The sequence below is a fragment of the Vigna unguiculata genome, chromosome 2 (genome assembly GCF_037176805.1).
Source record: "Vigna unguiculata cultivar grain cowpea cultivar isolate G323 ecotype 2 chromosome 2, ASM3717680v1, whole genome shotgun sequence".
NCBI classification, from domain to species: domain Eukaryota; kingdom Viridiplantae; phylum Streptophyta; class Magnoliopsida; order Fabales; family Fabaceae; genus Vigna; species Vigna unguiculata.
The window spans coordinates 8,143,693-8,162,442 of NC_140793.1; positions in this window are offsets into that span (position 1 = coordinate 8,143,693).

The window sequence follows — 18,750 nt, forward strand, 5'->3', positions numbered from 1 at the left end:
CCAAGAAGTAGAAGGCACACAGCATCTTGTGTATTTTGTGAGCAAAACACTACAAGATCTTGAAACCAGGTACCAGATGGTAGAAAAACTAGCCCTATCCTTGGTCCACGCCGCACGCCGCCTACGCCCATATTTTCAAAACCACACCATAACCGTCAAGACCGATTACCCAATCCAAAAAATATTACAGAAGCCGGATCTAGCCGGATGCATGTCATCATGGGCCGTGGAGCTGTCAGAATTCAACATTCGCTATGAACCCCACGGCCCCATCAAAGCCCAGTGTCTCTTAGACTTCGTCAATGACCTACAACAAACACCCGTTGAGGACCAGTGGACACTTCATGTAGATGGCTCCTCAAACCCAAGGGGTGCCGGAGCTGGCATCGTCTTAGAAGGCCCCAACGACATCCTCATCGAGAAATCTCTTCACTTTGCTTTCAAAACATCAAATAACCAAGCCGAGTACGAAGCTATCCTCGTCGGCCTTTCCCTAGCCCGTGAAGTCGGCGTCAAGAAGTTAACATGCAAAACCGACTCCAAACTCACTGTAGGTCATCTAAATGACGAATTCCAAATCAAAGACCCCATCCTCCCACAGTATTACCATCTAGTCCATGCGATTATTCAATTCGCCTTTGAACAAGTCCGCGTCGAACACATCCCGAGAACCGACAACGTCAAAGCCGACATCCTTTCCAAATTAGCCAGTACCAAACTCAAAAACCGTAATCGATCCCTACTACAGCAAACACTCTCCACACCTTCCATCACACACACTTGCCAAACGTTAACCCACACCCCATCAAACATCACCCCCACCCAAACCCAAAACTGGACCACCCCTTGCATTCAATACCTCAAAACCGGCAACCCCCCCCCCCTCGACGCGGACAAAACTTGGCTGGCTAAGGCCGCCAGGTACACTATGGTAGGCGATGACCTCTACAAACGCGGGTACGGCCAACCCCTACTTAAGTGTGTCACGGCAGAGCAAGCCCAATATATCATCAAAGAATTACACGAAGGAATTTGTGGTTATCATTCAAGCGCACGCACCATGGCCACAAGAGTTCTCAGAGCCAGATACTTCTGGCCCACTATAGAAGCGGACTGCCAGGATCATGTCAGGAAGTGCAAGCCATGCCAGAAGCACGACAACCTTATCCATCAGAAACAAGAACAACTACACCACATACTGTCCCTATGGCCATTCGCTAAGTGGGGAATGGACATCCTCGGCCCCTTCTCACCCGGCAAGGGGCAAGTAAAATTCCTAATCATAGCCGTTGATTATTTTACCAAATGGATCGAAGCCAAGCCGCTAACCACTATCACGGCCCAGCAAGTCCAGCAGTTCGTGTGGAAGGACATTATATGCAGATATGGTGTACCACATACCATCATAACAGACAATGGCCGACAATTTATTGACAAGGAGTTAACCAAATTCTACACCGGCCTAGGCATCAAACACATCACAAGCTCTGTAGAACATCCACAAACCAATGGGCAAGCAGAAGTAGCAAAAAAAGTTATTCTCATAGAGCTACGCAAGAGGTTGGATATCGCCAAAGGCCGATGGCCTGAAGAGTTAATAAAAGTATTATGGGCTTACAGATGCACTCCCCAATCATCAACAAACGAATCCCCATTCAGCTTAGTCTACGGCGCAGACGCCATGATACCGGTAGAAATTGGCGAACCATCCCTGCGCCGAGAACTATACGACCCAACTCACAATCACCAAAACATGGCCTTGTTAAAAACAGATATGTCTAATTATCTTAACCATAAAGGGATCTGAATTGATTAACAAGCTTTTATATGGTTTAAGATGAATCTTGAATAAATCTTTAGGTTTTAAAGCTTAATTAATCAATTTCGCAGTTCTGGGTTAATGGACGTTTAAATCAATCAAGAAAGATTATGAGAGAGAAGAAAGAAGCAAGACACACAATTTATACTGGTTCGATTCAAAAAGAATCTACATCCAGTCTTCTCCTAAGTAACACACTTAGGAGGATTTCACTAAACAAAAAGGTTCCAAGAATTACAAGCACACCTATGTAATTCTAACCCCCAAAACCCAAGAACTTGATTCAACAATCAAGAACTCCCCCTAAGAGCAATGCATCCACACAATTGCACCTAGGTCCACACTTCAAACACTGAAGCTACTGTAATCAGAAATACAGAAAACAAAACAAGAAATGAAAACACCTAAGTTGTGCAGATTTAACTTGATGCTCCTTGAATCAAGCAAGATCCATCATGGTAGAATCAACCATCAATTCTTCTTGGATCTGTACTTGAGTTATTGCAGAATCTTCTGAAGCTTTTGTGTCTCTCAGATGGCTCTATCTCAGATGAAGACTGCGTGATCTCTCTAAAATTCTCAGATCCAAAACAGATTCCAAAACAACTTTTATACAAAGGTTTTTGCTGTCACTAATTCAATTAGCAATTTACCTAATCGATTATCGTGAGTATATTTTCACTTACTTTGTACCATACTCATAGGTAATCCATTAGTTAAAAAACTAATCATATGCAGAATTACACAGCAGGCCTGAAATACATTTGATAAAGAGAAGCTAATTGCCTAATGCATATCCTAACTGGACCAAACTATGTTTTATCCTAGATCAGTAGACATCATCAAAACTGTTCTTCATTTATGGATGAAAGGCTCCCCCTTCCAACAATCTCCCCCTTTTTGATGATGTCCAAAACATGGACTGTGATAAGCCTGCCTGCAACACATTAAGCAAACACAACAGCAATACAAGCACACAAAGCAAACAACAACATAGGCATATAACATATATCATTTTCATTACATACTCCCCCTACCAATAAACCATCAATATATCAAATTGTCCCCCTTTTTGGACATTAGCAAAAAAATCAGACAGATTTAGGATGCAATACAGGACAACAGGAAAATTGTATCTAAACAGCGCAACAATGTAAGAGATGCAACAGGAGATAATGCATAACAACCAGGATAACAACCAGAATGCATAACAATTTTGCATAATGGATTAGCGGGCTCCTTATGAGAAATTAAGTAGCAACTATGTGATGCAGAACTTAACACAGACTAAGCTTCATACAGAACACGATAATGGATTAAGGCCAAGGTTAGGCAAGCAGCTACACAGTTTGAACACAGTAGGCATACAAAGTATGACAATACTAACAACGCAGCAGGTGAAATTAGTAGCACAGGTTAACATCAGAGTGCAAACAACCATAAAATAGAAGAGGAACTTTTCACCTTGACAATACCTAAAATTTGACATTTGTTATTATCACCTCTTGTAACATGACCAATAATTGGCTTTGTAAGATATCCTGCAGAAGTTCTTCACCTCTCCTTTCATGTGTCTTGAGCATCCATTATATAAAAGCTACATTGTTTCCTTGCATCAAGACACACCTGAAACAAAGATTAAAGAGAAGATGCAGGTACCCAATTGAACTTGGGTCCTTTCATGTTAGTGGTTTGAGGTGTTCCTTTAGGTACCCATCTGTACTCTCCTTTAGGAACCCCATAATTTTTAAAGTAACAGGAATTAGAAAAATGGCCAGGTTCAGAACAGTAAGTGCAGATAATAGAGGATGGTTTGCTAATGTTGAGGAAATTTCTACACGATAATCGATTAGAGTTGCCACTGTAACCAATTCCCTCTTTATTCAGCACACTCCTTTGAGATCCTAGTACAGCATCTAGGTTGGATCTTCCTAGGGTAAATTTTGAGAGAGTTTTCATCAAATACTCTATCTTTTCTAGTTGTCCTGGGCAGTGCTCACATCTAGACCTGGAGTGTTTTTCAGATTGTTCTAATCTTTCCAAGCAAGTTGTTAGATTCTCATTTTCCTCTTCTAACTGCTTTATTCTACCCTCCAGCCACTTAATCTCTCCTTTACGTTTGCTATTTGACTTTTGTAGTTTTGTAGCTTCCTTATGCAGTTCATTAAAGGCATCAAGCAGTTCATAGTAGTCATTTTCCTCATGGTCAGATGTGAAACTACTTACACTATTTTTGGATGATTCTGCTTTAATGGATGTTTCAGCTTTAGCCATCAGACACAAATTATTCTCCTCTTTAGTGTTGTCATCTGAATCACTGGATGTGCTGGAGTCATTTTCCTCCCATGCAATGTAGGCTTTCTTTTTCTTCATGTGCTTCTCTACCTCATTTTTCTCATCCAGTTTCTGCTTCATCTTCAGCACTGGACAATCAGCTTTGATGTGTCCTGTCTTACCACACTCATAGCAGGTTTGAGTTCCAGATCTGGTCTGCCTCTTGTTTCCTGCACAACTGTTGTTAGTCTTGTTCTTACACTTCAAAAATTTTGAGAACTTTTTCACCATTAAGCTCAAAGCTTCACTGTCAGAGTTTCCATCATTGGAGTCATCTGCAGAATCTGCCTTTTTCTGTTTTACTGCAGATTTCACTGCACTCTTCAAGGCTATAGTGTGCCTCTTTTCTCCATCCTCTTCTTCCTTGAGTCTTCCAAGCTCTAATTCATGTTCCCTCAATTTTCCAAAGAGAGTGGCTATGCTCATGCTAGTGAGGTCTCTAGATTCAAAAATTGCTGTCACTTTGGGCTGCCATGTCCTATTTAAGCTCTTCAAGATTTTGATATTGAGTTCCTCTTTGTCAAAGGTCTTGCCAAGAGCTAGGAGGTGATTTACTATATGTGTAAATCTTTTCTGCACATCACAAATGCTTTCTCCAGCCTTCATTCTGAACATCTCATACTCTTGAATGAGAGTATTCTTCCTTGCCCTTTTGACTTCATTCGTGCCCTCATGGGTTACTTCCAAGACATCCCACATTTCTTTGGCTGATTCACACACAGATACCCTGTAAAATTCATCCAAAGTTAGTGCAGAAGATATAATATTTTTGGCTCTAACATCATAATGTGCCCACTTATTCTCATCAGGGGTCCATTGTGAGAATTCTTTAGGAAAAGTCTCTCCATCCACTATTTTAATTGGTTTAAAAGGTCCATTCACCACTGCATCCCATACCCCTTTGTCTACTGATTCAAGAAAGATTTTCATTCGAATTTTCCAGAAGGGATAGTTTTCCCCAGCTAGAGATGGCAAATAAACCTGTGCCCGTGGGTATCACCCGAACCCGTCCCCGTTTTGACGGGGAATCCCCGCTTTGACTGGGTATGGGTATGGGTATGGGTAATACCCGAAATTTTCAACTGGGGATGGGGATATATATATACCCGCCCAAATACCCGTCCTCGCTTAAATTACTAAACTATTTATAATTTATTAAATAATCTAAAAAATATATATAAATAAATAATATATTTACACATAAAATATAATATAATATAATATAATATAATATAGTATATATACATATAAATAAAATATACTTTTATATATATATATATATATATATATATATTTACACATATACATGTAATATAATATAATATAATATAATATAATATATATTATTATATTTATATTATTATATAATATAATATAATATATACTTAAAATAAATATATATCTATAAATATATATATATATATATATATATATATATATATATATATATATAAACATAAGATATCCACACATATAATATATATACATAATAATAATATAATATATAATATAATATAATATATATAAATAATTATATATATATATATATATAAACATAAGATATCCACACATATAATATATATATATATATATATATATATATATATATATATATATATAACATATTTCTCATTCTCTTTGTTTTTTGTTATATAACATATTGACAATTGCTTCAGTTTTAGATCCAAGGTACAAGATGGACATGTTAGAATATTATTTTTATAAATTGTATGGTAATGATTTTGATCTGAAACTTAGTAGGATTCGTCAAATGTGCTATGATTTGGTTTTGGAATATCAATCAAAAAAGAATGAAACTTCTTCTTATATAGCTACATCATTGGAGTTGGGAAAGGATGTTGATAATGATGCGAATGAATTTTTAGAGTTTATGGCAAAAAAGAAAAAATCTAGAACTACAGTTATGAAAACAAAGTTGGATTATTACTTGGAAGAAGATAATTTGTCGGTTACACAAGAATTTGATATCCTATCATGGTGGAAAACAAATGGGTTAAAGTTTCCAACCCTTCAAGCAATTGCAAGGGATGTTTTAGCTATTCCAATAACAACTGTAGCTTCTGAATCTGCTTTTAGTACTGGTGGTCAGATATTAACTTCTCACCGTAGTCGACTTCATCATATTACTATAGAGGCTTTGATGTGTACAAGAAGTTGGATATGGAACTCAAACCATCTAGGTAAGTTACTCAAATTTATTAATATTTTTTGTTAGTATTTTTTGTGAATTCTCATCTAATATTCTACATTTGGTGTTTGTAGGTGTTAAAAAATTAAAAGGAAAAGATGTTCTCATGAGTGAAAATGAATCTGATGAAGAAGGTACATTATATTCTAGTAATTAAAATTTTCAATTTCAATTATTATATCATATCTAATTTTTCATTTTTTTTCTATGTGTAGGTGGATCGAATGCAAATGAAACCACTGATCATTTGTAAAATTAATAAATATTTTGGTTATTATAAAATTTTAGTAATGTGTAATTTTTTAGCTTTTATATAATTATTTGAATTTTATTTAGTTGTTATTTGATACTTTAATTTGAGATTTATACTATTATAATATTTTTCTTAATATTTGACATCATGAAAATCAAAAAGAGTATGTTATTTTAATATTGAATATTTTGATAGTATCATGATTCCGTTGGTGTGATTTTTAAATTTTTTTTATAAAAAATATTTAATTGATATATGGAACAATAAAAAAATGGGTATGGGTATGGGTATAAGAAAATACCCGTTACCCGGTGGGGATGGGGATGGGTCAAAAGTTTTATACCCGTTGGGTTTGGGGATGGGGATGGGGATGAATTTTTATTATGGGGATGGGGATGAGATCATGATACCCGTACCCGCCCCGCCCCGTTGCCATCCCTATCCCCAGCAAACAGAGGGGGCCTGTTAATGGATGCCCCTTCAGCAAAGGTTTGAGATGTATTAAACATAACAGGATCTTTCTAATCGATTATCGTGCGATTAGCCAGCTCTGGTGCCAATTGTTAAAAACAGATCTGTCTAATTATCTTAACCACAAAGGGATCTGAATTGATTAACAAGCTTTTATATGGTTTAAGATGAATCTTGAATAAATCTTTAGGTTTTAAAGCTTAATTAATCAATTTCGCAGTTCTGGGTTAATGGACGTTTAAATCAATCAAGAAAGATTATGAGAGAGAAGAAAGAAGCAAGACACATAATTTATAATGGTTCGATTCAAAAAGAATCTACATCCAGTTTTCTCCTAAGTAACACACTTAGGAGGATTCCACTAAACAAAAAGGTTCCAAGAATTACAAGCACACCTATGTAATTCTAACCCCCAAAACCCAAGAACTTGATTCAACAATCAAGAACTCCCCCTAAGAGCAATGCATCCACACAATTGCACCTAGGTCCACACTTCAAACACTGAAGCTACTGTAATCAGAAATACAGAAAACAAAACAAGAAACGAAAACACCTAAGTTGTGCAGATTTGACTTGATGCTCCTTGAATCAAGCAAGATCCATCATGGTAGAATCAACCATCAATTCTTCTTGGATCTGTACTTGAGTTATTGCAGAATCTTCTGAAGCTTTTGTGTCTCTTAGATGGCTCTATCTCAGATGAAGACTGCGTGATCTCTCTAAAATTCTCAGAGCCAAAACAGATTCCAAAACAGCTTTTATACAAAGGTTTTTGCTGTCACTAATTCAATTAGCAATTTACCTAATCGATTATCGTGAGTATATTTTCACTTACTTTGTACCATACTCATAGGTAATCCATTAGTTAAAAAACTAATCATATGCAGAATTACACAGCAGGCCTGAAATACATTTGATAAAGAGAAGCTAATTGCCTAATGCATATCCTAACTGGACCAAGCTATATTTTATCCTAGATCAGTAGACATCATCAAAACTGTTCTTCATTTATGGATGAAAGGCTCCCCCTTCCAACAGGCCTTACATCTCGACCTCCTTCCCAAACTCAGAGAAAAAGCCCAAATACGCAATCTAGCCACCAAACAACGAGCTGCCAAGAAATATAATGCAAACCTACACCCACGATCATTTGTCGTCAGGGACCAGTATGGAGAATGGCCAGCAGTGCTAGAAAGAAGGATGGCAAGTTCTCCGCCAATTGGGACGGCCCATACCGTATACGAGAAGATGCAGGAGGAGGGGCTTATCGCCTGGAACAATTATTTGGGGAAGAGATTCCCAACACATGGAATATATCCCACCTCAAGTTCTACTTCAGCTAAATATGTATCATAATTGAACCAATACTTGTAACCACGGGTGTACTCGTTTTCCTCACTTGGTCTTTTTTCCCTAAGGAGGGTTTTGGCCAAGGAGGTTTTAACGAGGCACCCCTATTCAATAAATAAAAATAAGGGTTCCCTACTTTATGACTCTATCCATTTACTCTTGGTTCATTTGTTTTAGTTCCCCACCCTTACCCCAAGTAAGCGGCCTGGGTCGAACACCCTTTAATCTTGGTTCATTCGTTTAAGTTCCCCACCCTTATCCCAAGTAAGCGGCCTGGGTCGAACACCCTTTAATCTTGGTTCATTCGTTTAAGTTACCCATCCTTACCCCAAGTAAGCGGCCTGGGTTGAACACCCTTTAATCTTGGTTCATTCATTTAAGTTCCCCACCCTTACCCCAAGTAAGCGGCCTGGGTCGAACACCCTTTAATCTTGGTTCATTCGTTTAAGTTCCCCATCCTTACCCCAAGTAAGCGGCCTGGGTTGAACACCCTTTAATCTTGGTTCATTCGTTTTAGTTCCCCACCCTTACCCCAAGTAAGCGGCCTGGGTCGAACACCCTTTACTCTTGGTTCATTCGTTTTAGTTCCCCACCCTTACCCCAAGTAAGCGGCCTGGGTCGAACACCCTTTAATCTTGGTTCATTCGTTTAAGTTCCCCACCCTTACCCCAAGTAAGCGGCCTGGGTCGAACACCCTTTAATCTTGGTTCATTCGTTTTAGTTCCCCACCCTTACCCCAAGTAAGCGGCCTGGGTCGAACACCCTTTACTCTTGGTTCATTCGTTTTAGTTCCCCACACCCCAAGTAAGCGGCCTGGGTCGAACACCCTTTAATCTTGGTTCATTCATTTTAGTTCCCCACCCTTACCCCAAGTAAGTGGCCTGGGTCGAACACCCTTTAATCTTGGTTAATTCGTTCCCCACCCTTACCCCAAGTAAGCGGCCTGGGTCGGACACCCTTTACTCTTGGTTAATTCGTTCCCCACCCTTACCCAAATTAAGCGTCCTAGGTCGAATACCCTCAATAACAAGTCCAAATCGCCAAACATCACATACACCAAAACATCCACTCATAATTATCCCATCCGCTAACGCACCACTGTCACACAAGTTATCGACATCCAATAACAAACATAACATACACAAGGCATTCATCATATTAAGGGCAAAGTAAAATAGTGTACGGATTATTACAAACAGAATTCAAGTTTCAAATTATAAAAAAATGAAGTTCCTACATCCCCTTGTTCTCATCACCCCCCACGACAGCTCCCGCATCCTTCTCCTCCTCTGCCGCCTTCTCCTCCACCTCCTCAGCATCCCCCTCATCCTCCTCACCAACTTCCCACCAACTACGTCCTTATCTACGTCAAATCTTGAATCCAAGACATCCACATCCGGATGGAAGAAGGCCGCCTGCCGCAACCCCTTCTCGAAACCATTAATATGCTCTTGGATGACGTTGTTCTTCAAATCGTCAAGTTCCCCAACAGCCCCATCATACTTATCCTTCAAATCCTCATAGTCTTCTTCCAACTCCCCTATACGCTTGTTTAGCTTTTCCTCAGAGTCCAAGCAACGCACCTTCCATGTTGCCAGCCTTTTCCTTTCCGCTTCCCAGCCTTCTTTCTCCTTTTCTAAAGCCGCTTTCTCCTCCTCAAGCTTATCCACCTTACCCTGCAACTCCCCCACCTCCTTTACTTCCCTTCTGTAAAGAGACCCTACACGCCGACTCAGGACTAAGGCCTTACTTCCAAACTCTACCATTGTTCTCACAATATGATCCACCTCCATGTTATCAATAGAGTTAACAACGGTATCCGGAAGGTCGATCGAGATATCCTTCCTAACGGATATCTCCGGCAACTCGATCAACCCGGCCTCAGGCAACTTCTCTCCACTAGCCGACCCTGCCCCGCTAGCCGTCCCAAGAAGAGCTGCCCTTATCTTCTTCACGTCTTTGCCCTTCCCGGGTCGAGGCGGAAGCTCAGCTTTCCTTTTCGTCCCGCCGTGTACATGCACCTCCACAACCGATTCCTGCAGGTTGGGAACGTCAGCTTTCCCAGCCGCCTTGGCCTTAGCGGCCATTTCCTTTCTCAGTGATTGAAAGAGCGCCAGATTCTTCTTGCCAGATTGCGCCATATGCCCTGCAATAACATATCACGACTCGGATCAAAACAACTTAGCATTATTAACACAGCTTAAGTAATAAACAGATACCTTCAATATCTATTATCGGATGCACCGAATTATAAACCCTAACTAGGCCCTTAGTGGGCAACATATCCACAAATTTCAACAACATCCCCACCACCTCCTTGTCACCAGTCGACAACTCCTCCACTCCCATGTCTTTATATCGAGAAGGATTGTTGGTCCAGCTAAAGGGAAACTTGGTACTCCCATCCGCATTCAAAAAATGAGATTTACCCCCTTCCTTAACGACAACTTTAAAGTACCCGTCTTTGAAATGCTTGAAAGACTGGGAGAAAGCATCCAGTCTGCTGATGCTGGGGCGACTGATTAAAGAAAGCCAAGTAGCCGGCCTCCGGGGCCTGGTGTCATAAAAATATAAGAAAGCATAGGGAGTAGGCTCCAAATATAAGGACTCGCACAGAATGCGGAAGGCCTGCAAGTAGGCCCAGCTATTAGGATGCAGCTAGGTAGGTGCCACATTCAACGCCCGCAACACACCCATAGTGAAATCGTCTAAGGGCAGTCGCACATGAAGCTGAGAAAAGTGGCACATATACATGTAGAAGAATTTTTCGGTAGCCCCCTCCTGCCCATGGCATACCCGGTCGACGGCACTCACCCTCTCCAGCGAAACAATGTCTCCACTGACACCCCTGGACATAACGGGTGTGCAGTTCAGCCAAGAGTTCAACAGACGAGACCACCTAAATAAGGATGATTGATCACGAACATCAGCAGCAACCCACCCATAGCCGCCTTTGGCCGGCCAGTTACTCTCCTCCAACTCTTCGGGAGGATCCTCTCGAACCTCCCTCAATACCTCCATCGGCATCCCGCTCGTAACAACTCCAGAACTCGTACCCTCTCTGCCAAGTCGCCCATCCTTACTTCTATCTGACTCAGTACTTTCACTACTACTAGACGAAGACACGCTACCACTACTGGACATACCTGATTTCGTTTTTTTTACGAGAAGATGTCGGTCGAAATTGAGGACTAGTCGGACACTTTTACGCGCACAAGGTCTTTAAATTCAGAATTCACAAATGAAACAAGTAACCCCTCATCTGTTTGCAAACACATATTTATAGCCCACAATCCCAAACGACGAACCTCTTCCCGCCAAAACCATACCACAGACCAATCGACACCATCATTGCAAAAGATATGACACTTCAAAATGACGGCGCCAAAAATTTTTCGATTTGACCAACTGACACCCTTTCACCTACCTTCTGACGGTTACAAATTCTAAGCCTTAACACTGTTCACCACACTTAAAGGCTGGGGGACTGGTGTATCACACCTAACCGGTTCCGTTAGCTTATCAACACATATCATCATTGACCGACAACTCATATCGGACAAGGCTAGGAGACTGGTGTACCGTACCTAGCCAAACTCGACCAAGTAAACAATGTACATATCGAGACCGCCAAGTACCCAGGCTAGGCCAAGTTAGCCTAACTTGTACCGGTTTTAACCTAACCTAAATGTCTAAGAGGACAACTTGCACCTCATATCACCAACAAAAGCCATCTAGGCAAGTAGTCGGTCTAGACCGACTACTCAAGCATATCTGGGTAAGGTTAAGGCCCAGGCCGACTACTCGAGCATATCCGGTTTTAACCTAACCTAAATGTCTAAGAGGATTATCGAAGCCCTCGCGTTCAATAGGTCTCAAGGGCCTGGGTTAGGGCCCAGGCCCACTCATGACCCAAACTAGAGCCCAAGTCAAGGCCCAGCCTATGAAATGGTCAAACGTCATTAATACTCTATAAATACACGTGGACCCCATCATTTAAAGGTACGCATTCATTAATCACTGATTTTGACTCTCTAAGAGCTTTGACTGACTTGAGCTTCAGAGACTCTTTTGTAGGTAACCCCCCCTGGGTTCAAGCCGACATGTATCGATTAGGAAGAGGCCAACTAAGGAGATAGCAGACTACGTGATAAGGTGACGCTTGTGCCTAACCTATCTTATTTGTTCTCTGCAGGAAAAAAAATATGCATAGAGTATTATATTTATCATAGAAGAAATATGGGTTAAATCCAAAATACAAATAAGGAATAGTAACTAAAGATAAAAGATAAAGATAAGATATTTTAGATAAATATAAGATATTTATCTAAGATATCCAATAATCTAATATATCTAACACTCCCCCTAAGTTGGTGCATACAAATCATATTTACCAAGCTTATTACAAATATAATCAATTTCCGGCTCCAGTAAAGACTTTGTGAAAATATCTGCTAACTGATCACTTGAATTAACGAACTCAATCTTGATATCTCTAGATACAATCTTCTCTTAAATGAAATGACAGTCAATCTCAATATGTTTGGTCCTTTCATGAAAGACAATATTAAAACTAATATGAAGAGCAACCTAATTGTCACATATAAGGGTCATTTGAGTGACATCTCCAAATTGTAACTCTCTAAACCAAGCAAGCTCATAAGTGGCTGGGGTCATAACTTTATATTCTGCTTATGTAATAGATCTTTCCACAACACTATGTTTCTTTCTTTTGCAAGAGATCAAGTTACCTCAATGGAGATACAATATCCAAATGTAGGCCTTCTATCAGAAAGAAATCGCGCCCAATCAGCATTTGAATAACAAATCATTCTTGTATGGTTATTGGAACCATATAACAACCATTTTCAAGGAGGTCCTTTAATGTACCTTAACATGCAGATGACTGCATTCCAATTAGGGGTGGCAAAACGGGCTGGGCCCAACGGGCCAGCCCGTCAGCCCGTGCTAAAAGGAACAGGCTGGGTTGAAGATTTCAACCCGTCAGCCCGTTCTGGCCCGTCCCGTCCAGCCCGTCAACTTGACGGGCCAAAGTACGGGCCAGCCCATCCTGGCCCGTTGGCCCGTTTTAAAAAAATAAAATAAAATAAAAATAATTAAAAAGATTAATCTTTTAGATTATATATTTTAAATGTATAAATATATAATAGTATTGTAATTTAAATCATTAACACCTACAAATTAAGTTTGAATTATTAGTTATAATTGAATAATTTAATATGTAAATTTAATAATTATTTTAACTTATCTAATTAAAAACATTAACTAATCAATTAAAAGTTAAAATAATATTTTATTTGATTAAATATGACTTTAATAATAATTTATATGTATATATAAACAAATTTAAAAAATAAAACAAATTAAAAAATTTGAAAACTAATTAAAAAAATAAAAATAATAAAAATAAAACAAAAATAAAATAAAAATAAAAAAACTAGACGGGCCAGCCCGGCCCGGCCCGTTAGCCTGTCCTATACGGGACGGGTTGTGACTATTGGCTCGTTTCTGTTTGACGGGCCAGCCCGGCCCGACCCGTTTTTTGACGGGCCACATACGGGTCGGGCCAAAACGGGCCGGGCTGGCCCGTTTGCCACCCCTAATTCCAATGATCTTCACACGGGAAATTAAGAAATTGGTTTACCACACTAGCTACAAAGAAAATGTCAGAATGAGTAATTATAAGATAATTCAGTTTTCCAACTAGTCCTCTATATTGCTCAGGTCTGACATAATCTCTCCCTGATTTGGTAGAAGTTCAGTATTAGGATCCATGGGTGTGTCAACAGATTTTGAATTCATCAACCCAATTCCCTCCAAAATATACAAGGCATACTTCCTTTGAGATTTAACAATATTATCACTAGATTGTGTCACCTCAATACTAAAGAAATATTTGAGTTTGTCAAGATCTTTGGTCTGAAAATGGTTGATGTTGTTTCATATGGGAGATGCCATGGTTGTCACTACCTGTAAGATACATCCATGGGTGTGTCAACAGATTTTGAATTCATCAACGCAGTTTTCTCCAAAATATACAATGCATACTTCCTTTGAGATATAACAATACTATCGCAAGATATTATCACCTTAATACCAAAGAAACATTTGAGTTTGTCAAGATCTTTGGTCTGAAAATGGTTGCAAAGATATTGTTTCATATGGGAGATGCCATGGTTGTCACTACCTGTAAGAATGATGTCATCAATATATATTATCAAGTAGACACATCCAACACTCAAGTGACGATAAAATACTGAATGATTTGCCTCATATCGAGTCATACCAAATTATTAAACAATATTATTAAAATTTTCAAACCAGGCCCTATGAGGTTGTTTTAGGCCATATAACTCACATGTCCCTGGATCGAAACGAGGCTCTAATACCATATTGAATATAATGAAAAACTGAATATGATTAATCTTCCTTGTGTACAAAATACATAAAGGGTATTGTTTTTATAATCGAAACAATATGGACTAATCCCAAAATACAAATAAAAAATAGTAACTAAAGATAAAAGATAAAAATAAGATATCTATCTAAAATATCTAATAATCTAATATATCTTGCAGTTAGCATATAGGCATTAGTTAGTCTTTGCTTTAATTCTTCAAAGCTACTATCACATTACCCTACTAGATGAGATGTTTCCATTGCAGTACAATTTCTACATTGAGAGGGTTCACTATTATCCTTATTATCAAGGCTATATAAGCATATCAATATATCTGCCAATAGAAACTTGTTAAGGTAAGGTCTAAAGATGTGATTCATGTAATTCATAAAAGTTATTAGAGCATTGGTCACTTTAAATAGAACAACCATAAATTATATCATGATTGGAAAACTGTTTTCGAAATATCTTCACACTTAACTAGGATTTAATGATAGTATGATCTCAAATCCTCTTGGAAAGAATAACTCCATGCAATTGATCCATTAGGTAACCGATCCTAAGAAAAAGGTATTTCTTCTTGATTATCAATTGTTTAGCAGCATATACTTTATATAAAGGTGAAAGGATCCAACATTCTTTTTTACCATTAAACACTAGAGCAGCACCCCATGGTCGTACGTTTTAGATTACATGTTCCAAAAGATTATTTCCAAACTTTGAATTCCGATAACAAAAACAAACATATTCTTTAATACCTTTACCACCTACCTCAAGCTAAATTGCTTCTAAACACTACTACCATCACCACTACCTCCCTCTCCAGACTTTTTGTCTTTTAAGCTTCAAGCACCAATGGAATGGATACCATTTGAAATAAAAGTTCAAGGGGCAAAATAGGTATCTGAAAACTTATAGAGGTGCATGTGAAAACTAAGGGAGTATGGTAAGCAAAAGCTCAAATTGTTTCATTTTTGTTTTGTGTATGAATTAGAATTGTATGTACTCCTTTGTTATAGGGCTATTACTTCCTGCACTCCTACAATTACTAAATGCACCCTCTAATACTAGTTAAAGACTTAAATACCCTTCATCATTACATCACACACAACATCACTACCGTTGTTTCCACTACTATCATGGTCGCATCGTTACTACAAAGGAAGAAGAATGTACGGAGAACATCACATAAGAAAAAGAGAGAAAATGCTGAAAAAAAACTTATTTCGAAGAGTTTTTCTCGAAACATATTCCATGTGTACCAAATATCTTTTATTCGAAAAATTCATTCCGATATAAGATCTGGAAAGCTCTTTTAAAACATTTTATTCCGAAAAATTTATTCCAAAACACATTTTATATATTCCGAAAATTTTCTTTCAGAAATCATATTCTAGCAACTGTTTCAAAAATATTTTTTAAAATATTTGTGAAAGCTTCTTGCGAAGAGCTTTCATAATATGTAATCCATAAATCATTTTTAAAATATCATTTCAAGGTTTGAGGGAGTGCACAAAGAAATTCAGGGGACGCAGGAAGTAAAAGCCTTCTTATAGTTTCTTCACAACCTTCTACACTCTCGATCCCAACTTCCTACAATTAAATGACAAAACTCTTTTTTTTTTTTTTCCGTTCCTATTATGGGTGTTTTTTCTTGAACCTCCCACTTTTCTTCAGCGTCACCAAACTTTTTCAGAATACTTGAAATGGCATTTTGATTTCTTGACAAGCACTTCTCTCACACACAAGTACGGAATTTCAAAATCTTACCAAATTCTAAAATCTGGTTTAAGTAGTACCAAATTTTGAAATTTGATTAAGAAAATTACTAATTTTAAAATCTGCTTAAGAAAACTACATAATATATATATATATATATATATATATATATAAAACTTATTTTTTCTTTTTAATTTAATTTTTTTTATTTTGTTTAAAGATTAATTATTTTTTAATTTTATGTATTATTTAATGCGACATATAAAAATAGAATTAACACACACACACACACACACATATATATATATATATATATATATATATATATATATATATATATATATATATATATATATATATATATTACTTTATTTTTAAAATATGTATGAAGAAAAATTAAAAAATTAAAAGGAAAATTAAATTAAAAAATTAAAATAGAATAAAAAACAAAATTAAAATATAGTTATATTTTTTTAATTTTAATTAATATAATATATTGAGAAAAATAAATAAAATTAGAAAACGTAAAAAAATAAAATTAATATTAATAAAAGCAAACTAAAAGCCTAAAGAATATATATATATATATATTCTTTATTACTTTTATCTTTTTATATTTTCTTTAAAGGTTAATTTTTTTTAATTTTAGTTAATTCTTAGTTTTATTTAATTATATTTTTATTTATTTTTAAGTTTTTTAATTTTTTTTATACATATGAAAATAAAATTAAAAAACGAAAAAAAAATTATATATACTGGATTTCAGAATTTGATAATTTTCTTAACCAGAATTTGAAATCTGATAATTTTCTTAGTCCCATTTTCAAAATTTGGTAACTTTTTAAAATCGTTTTAGAAGTGCAAATTGGTGAGCTCGATAAAAGTAAAAATATTTTGTAAAGTTTTAAAAAATCCTTCGTCGTGGAGGAAGAAGTGCCCATCTAGTATCAACTTTCAGGTACTTTTTTTCATTTAAATCAATTTTTCAATTATCATATTTTCCGCACCACCATTCACTCCAAATTTATTTGCCATCTCCCAAATAGTCTTTGCATGTGACACTTTTCTATTGAGCCGAAGTATTATATTACAGTTGCTAATACTATCGTGGAATATATTATAGTGCTGTTTAACAACTCTACTATTTTTCAAACCAATTTTCTACCAAAAGGATTAGAATCGCCCACAACATCGTCGTTTATGCAACAAAGAATTTAACAAGTTATTTTATTGTTGTCGTCATATTAAATAATAAATACATTGCATGATTAAATTAACTTTAAAAAAATTTAAAATTTCAGTACTGAATTAACTATAATTTATAGAAAACACTATGAAATAAGATCATATTTAAGCATAATAATGTAATAACACTGGTACGGGTAAAGTTGTGCAGCAGTGACCGACGGAACTTAAAAAAAAAAAACTTAAGATGCCAGATTAGATTTTTTAAAATTCTATGTAACTCTAAAAATTTTAAATAGTTATTTTTTGTAATCTTTAATTTTTGAATTTTCATGAATTTTTTCAAGTTTAATTAATGTATATGAATTATCAATCTTCACAAAAAAAAAAATTATTTTATATTTTATCATAATTTTTTTAATATAAATTTATCACCTCTCACCTGTTTAAAAAAATATGAATTTGTCACCACCTAACATTACACAATAAATAAATTTATCACATGTAAAAAGAAAACATATGCTTAAAAAAAAGTACAAAATAAACCAATTCAAAAAAATAAATTAATTGATCTAAAATGTTCTTTAACTCGTCAATTTGACTGTATATAATCTTATTTTAAAAAAAAGTGATATTAAAAGTAAAAATTGAGATAAAAAGAAGAGACAGAGATACAAAATAGAAAAAAAAAGTATATATGATATTTTAAGAAAAAACTTAAAATTAATATAAATAATATAATAATATATAAATAAATAATTTAAATATATATGAAAAATTAAATAAAAGAAAATGATCCGCTCCCCTCTGTTATGCAGAAGGTCCACCACTGTTGTGCAGTAGTCCCCTTGGTGACGAAAAACATAGTACTTGGTAGAGCACATGATCCTTGTTTCTTATGTTGTTTTTTAAAGCAATGATACCTGTTTCTAGAAAATTCCAGTGCAAATGACAGAAAAGTTGTACTTGAACAAGATATTGCTGCCAAT